The sequence below is a fragment of the Cherax quadricarinatus genome, chromosome 42, assembly GCF_038502225.1.
Source record: "Cherax quadricarinatus isolate ZL_2023a chromosome 42, ASM3850222v1, whole genome shotgun sequence".
Lineage (NCBI taxonomy): Eukaryota > Metazoa > Arthropoda > Malacostraca > Decapoda > Parastacidae > Cherax > Cherax quadricarinatus.
This window is the reverse complement of record NC_091333.1, coordinates 2,756,122-2,762,257: the sequence shown is the minus strand read 5'-3', so window position 1 is coordinate 2,762,257 and position 6,136 is coordinate 2,756,122.

Sequence of the window (6,136 nt, the reverse complement as noted above, 5' to 3'; positions counted from 1 at the left end):
ACTCCTTGTTCCTATATGTATGATGGACACTTGCAGTGCATTTGTGAACTGTTAGAAATCTGTGAATATAAAGAAAATTATGATACCAAAAACTGGACTCTGGCCAGTTAAATGGATACTCAGAGTCAGGAAAATTATTCAGTACAAACAAATGCTTTTAATGGACATAAACCAAGTAAGAGTACTGTGCTCATACAGGGTGTTATAAGAGAGCAAGGTATTGCTAGCTATGCAACATATTAAATGATAAGACATTTTAACTTTTAGCCAAGATTCACAAAACAATATTACCTTTGACAACAGTACCCTTGATTCAAGGAATTGGACTTCCATTCCTTGAATTGAACTTGAATGACTCATTACCCAGGTGCTATATAACCCCTACAGGTTTAGCCCTCCTCCATGAATAAAATTAACATATAAAGTATAGGCTTCTGCGTATAGTTTACAGGTTTTACTATACTGTACGTACTACAAATATTTTAAGGTAAGTAATAAGTGAACTGTATATGCATTTTATCACTCTGGGGCGCTTTAAATGTTGTACGTATGGGATATGGCTGCTTAATTGAAAAAATATATCCATGTATATCTTTCTTTCTTTCAACACACCGGCCGTATCCCACCGAGGTGGGGTGGCTCAAAAGGAAAAACGAAAGTTTCTCCTTTTACATTTAGTAATATATACAGGAGAAGGGGTTACTAGCCCCTTGATTCTGGCATTTTAGTCGCCTCTTACAACACGCATACATATTCTTTCTTTCAACACACTGGCCGTATCCCACCGAGGCGGGGTGGCCCAAAAGCAAAAACGAAAGTTTCTCCTTTTACAATTAGTTATATATAAAGGAGAAGGGGTTACTAGCCCTTTGGTCCCGGAAGAATTCTGTTCCACTTACCCATGGAGGTAAGAGGAAATAAACAAGAACAAGAACTAAAAAGAAAATAGAAGAAAACCCAGAGGGGTGTGTATATATATGCTTGTACATGTATGTGTAGCGTGACCTAAGTGTAAGTAGAAGTAGCAAGACGTACCTGAAATCTTGCATGTGTATGAGACAGAAAAAAAAGACATTAGCAATCCTACCATCGTGTAAAACAATTACAGGCTTCCGTTTTACACTCACTTGGCAGGACGGTAGTACCTCCCTGGGCAGTTGCTGTCTACCAACCTACTACCTAGGATGCATACATCTTTCTTTCTTTCAACACACTGGCCGTATCCCACCGAGGCAGGGTGGCCCAAAAGGAAAAATTAAAGTTTCTCCTTTTACATTTAGTAATATATACAGGAGAAGGGGTTACTAGCCCCTTGCTCCTGGCATTTTAGTTGCCTCTTACAACACACATGGCTTATGGAGGAAGAATTCTGTTACACTTCCCCATGGAAGTAAGAGGAAATAAACAAGAACAAGAACTAGTAAGAAAATAGAAGAAAACCCAGCGGGGTGTGTATATATATGCTTGTACATGTATGTGTAGTGTGACCTAAGTGTAAGTAGAAGTAGCAAGATGTACCTGAAACCTTGCATGTTTATGAGACAGAAAAATGGACACCAGCAATCCTACCATCATGTAAAACAATTACAGGCTTTCATTTTACACTCACTTGGCAGGACGGTAGTACCTCCCTGGGCAGTTGCTATCTACCAACCTACTACCTAGGATGCATATATATGATTGGTGGAATGATGAAGTAAAGGGTGTGATAAAAGAGAAAAAGTTAGCTTATGAGAGGTTTTTACAAAGCAGAAGTGTTATAAGAAGAGCAGAGTATATGGAGAGTAAAAGAAAGGTGAAGAGAGTGGTGAGAGAGTGCAAAAGGAGAGCAGATGATAGAGTGGGAGAGGCACTGTCAAGAAATTTTAATGAAAATAAGAAAAAATTTTGGAGTGAGTTAAACGAGTTAAGAAAGCCTAGGGAAAGTATGGATTTGTCAGTTAAAAACAGAGTAGGGGAGTTAGTAGATGGGGAGATGGAGGTATTAGGTAGATGGCGAGAATATTTTGAGGAACTTTTAAATGTTGAGGAAGAAAGGGAGGCGGTAATTTCAAGCACTGGTCAGGGAGATATACCATCTTTTAGGAGTGAAGAAGAGCAGAATGTAAGTGTGGGGGAGGTACGTGAGGCATTACATAGAATGAAAGGGGGTAAAGCAGCTGGAACTGATGGGATCATGACAGAAATGTTAAAAGTAGGGGGGGATATAGTGTTGGAGTGGTTGGTACTTTTGTTTAATAAATGTATGAAAGAGCGGAAGGTACCTAGGGATTGGCAGAGAGCATGTATAGTCCCTTTATATAAAGGGAAAGGGGACAAGAGATTGTAAAAATTATAGAGGAATAAGTTTATTGAGTATACCAGGAAAAGTGTATGTTAGGGTTATAATTGAAAGAATTAGAGGTAAGACAGAATGTAGGATTGTGGATGAGCAAGGAGGTTTCAGAGTGGGTAGGGGATGTGTAGATCAAGTGTTTACATTGAAGCATATATGTGAAGAGTATTTAGATAAAGGTAGGGAAGTTTTTATTGCATTTATGGATTTAGAAAAGGCATATGATAGAGTGGATAGGGGAGCAATGTGGCAGATGTTGCAAGTATGTGGAATAGGTGGTAAGTTACTAAATGCTGTAAAGAGTTTTTATGAGGATAGTGAGGCTCAGGTTAGGGTGTGTAGAAGAGAGGGAGACTACTTCCCGGTAAAAGTAGGTCTTAGACGGGGATGTGTAATGTCACCATGGTTGTTTAATATATTTATAGATGGGGTTGTAAAAGAAGTAAATGCTAGGGTGTTCGGGAGAGGGGTGGGATTAAATTATGGGGAATCAAATTCAGAATGAGAATTAACACAGTTACTTTTTGCTGATGATACTGTGCTTATGGGAGATTCTAAAAATAAATTGCAAAGGTTAGTGGATGAGTTTGGGAATGTGTGTAAAGGTAGAAAGTTGAAAGTGAACATAGAAAAGAGTAAGGTGATGAGGGTATCAAATGATTTAGATAAAAATTGGATATCAAATTGGGGAGGAGGAGTATGGAAGAAATGAATGTTTTCAGATACTTGGGAGTTGACGTGTCGGCGGATGGATTTATGAAGGATGAGGTTAATCATAGAATTGATGAGGGAAAAAAGGTGAGTGGTGCATTGAGGTATATGTGGAGTCAAAAAATGTTATCTATGGAGGCAAAGAAGGGAATGTATGAAAGTATAGTAGTACCAACACTCTTATATGGGTGTGAAGCTTGGGTGGTAAATGCAGCAGCGAGGAGACAGTTGGAGGCAGTGGAGATGTCCTGTCTAAGGGCAATGTGTGGTGTAAATATTATGCAGAAAATTCAGAGTGTGGAAATTAGGAAAGGGTGTGGAGTTAATAAAAGTATTAGTCAGAGGGCAGAAGAGGGGTTGTTGAGGTGGTTTGGTCATATAGAGAGAATGGATCAAAGTAGAATGACATGGAAAGCATATAAATCTATAGGGGAAGGAAGGCGAGGTAGGGGTCGTCCTCGAAAGGCTTGGAGAGAGGGGGTAAAGGAGGTTTTGTGGGCAAGGGGCTTGGACTTCCAGCAAGCGTGCGTGAGCGTGTTAGATAGGAGTGAATGGAGACGAATGGTACTTGGGACCTGACGATCTGTTGGAGTGTGAGCAGGGTAATATTTAGTGAAGGGATTCAGGGAAACCGGTCCCTTTTTCATATAGTCGGACTTGAGTCCTGGAAATGGGAAGTACAATGCCTGCACTTTAAAGGAGGGGTTTGGGATATTGGCAGTTTGGAGGGATATGTTGTGTATCTTTATACGTATATGCTTCTAAACTGTTGTATTCTGAGCACCTCTGCAAAAACCGTTATTATGTGTGAGTGTGGTGAAAGTGTTGAATGATGATGAAAGCATTTTCTTTTTGGGGATTTTCTTTCTTTTTTGGGTCACCCTGCCTCGGTGGGAGACTGCCAACTTGTTGAAAAATAAATATTTTTTTTTTTTTTTTTTTTCAACAAGTCGGATGTGTCAGCGGATGGGTCTATGAAACATGAGGTGAATCATAGAATTGATGAGGGAAAAAGAGTGAGTGGTGCACTTAGGAGTCTGTGGAGACAAAGAACTTTGTCCTTGGAGGCAAAGAGGGGAATGTATGAAAGTATAGTTTTACCAACGCTCTTATATGGGTGTGAAGCATGGGTGATGAATGTTGCAGCGAGGAGAAGGCTGGAGGCAGTGGAGATGTCATGTCTGAGGGCAATGTGTGGTGTGAATATAATGCAGAGAATTCATAGTTTGGAAGTTAGGAGGAGGTGCGGGATTACCAAAACTGTTGTCCAGAGGGCTGAGGAAGGGTTGTTGAGGTGGTTCGGACATGTAGAGAGAATGGAGCGAAACAGAATGACTTCAAGAGTGTATCAGTCTGTAGTGGAAGGAAGGCGGGGTAGGGGTCGGCCTAGGAAAGGTTGGAGAGAGGGGGTAAAGGAGGTTTTGTGTGCGAGGGGCTTGGACTTCCAGCAGGTATGCATGAGCGTGTTTGATAGGAGTGAATGGAGACAAATGGTTTTTAATACTTGACGTGCTGTTGGAGTGTGAGCAAAGTAACATTTATGAAGGGGTTCAGGGAAACCGGCAGGCCGGACTTGAGTCCTGGAGATGGGAAGTACAGTGCCTGCACTCTGAAGGAGGGGTGTTAATGTTGCAGTTTAAAAACTGTAGTGTAAAGCACCCTTCTGGCAAGACAGTGATGGAGTGAATGATGGTGAAAGTTTTTCTTTTTCGGGCCACCCTGCCTTGGTGGGAATCGGCCAGTGTGATAATAATAATAAATATATATATACAGTGGACCCCCGGTTAACGATTTTAATCCGTGCAAGAGGGCTCATCGTTATGCGAAATAATCGTTATGCGAATTAATTTTCCCCCTAAGAAATAATGGAAATAAAATTAATCCGTGCAAGACGCCCAAAAGTATGAAAAAAAATTTTTTTTACCACATGAAATGTTAATTTTAATACACACAAACTGAAAAAGGCATGCACAATTACATGACACTTACTTTTATTGAAGATCTGGTGATGATTGATGGGATGGGAGGAGGGGAGAGCATTATCTTCTTACTGTTTAGAAGGGGAATCCCCTTCCATTAGGACTTGAGGTAGCAAGTCCTTTTCTGGGGTTACTTCCCTTCTTCTTTTAATGCCACTAGGACCAGCTTCAGAGTCACTGGACCTCTGTCGCACAACAAATCTGTCCATAGAGCTCTGTACCTCCCGTTTCTTCAAGACTTTCCTAAAATGGGCCATAACATTGTCATTGAAATAGTCACAAGCACGGCTTGCAACAGCTGTGTCAGGGTGATTTTCATCTATAAAGGTTTGCAGTTCAAACCACTCTGCACACATTTCCTTAATCTTTGAAGTAGGCACAATGGATTCCACAACTGGCATAGGCTTCTCAGGGTTAGCCCCAAACCCTTCAAAATCTTTCTTAATTTCCATACTAATTCTCACCCTTTTTACCACAGGGTTGGCACTAGAAGCTTTCTTGGGGCCCATGGTCACTTATTTTCCAGAAACACCACCGAAAACACTGTAATAATACGAAATATTCCGAGTGTATGCTTGGATGTTACCGCGGAGGCTGGCTGGTAAACAATGGGACGGCCGGCACATGTGAGGGCACATTGGACGCGTCTCGGACGAAAATCGGTATGCGGGTTTTTAATCGGTATGCGGGGCAAAAATTTTGCGATAAAAGTAATCGTTATGCGGAAAAATCGCTATGCGATGCCATCGTTATGCGGGGGTCCACTGTATATATATTTTTTTTTTTTTTTTCAACAAGTCGGCCGTTTCCCACCGAGGCAGGGTGACCCCCCAAAAAAAAGAAAGAAAATCCCCAAAAAGAAAATACTTTCATCATCATTCAACACTTTCACCACACTCGCACATTATCACTGTTTTTGCAGAGGTGCTCAGAATACAACAGTCTAGAAGCATACACATATAAAGATACACAACATATCCCTCCAAACTGCTAATATCCCAAACCCCTCCTTTAAAGTGCAGGCATTGTACTTCCCATTTCCAGGACTCAAGTCCGACTATATGAAAATAACCGGTTTCCCTGAATCCAAAATTTTTTCTTATTTTCATTA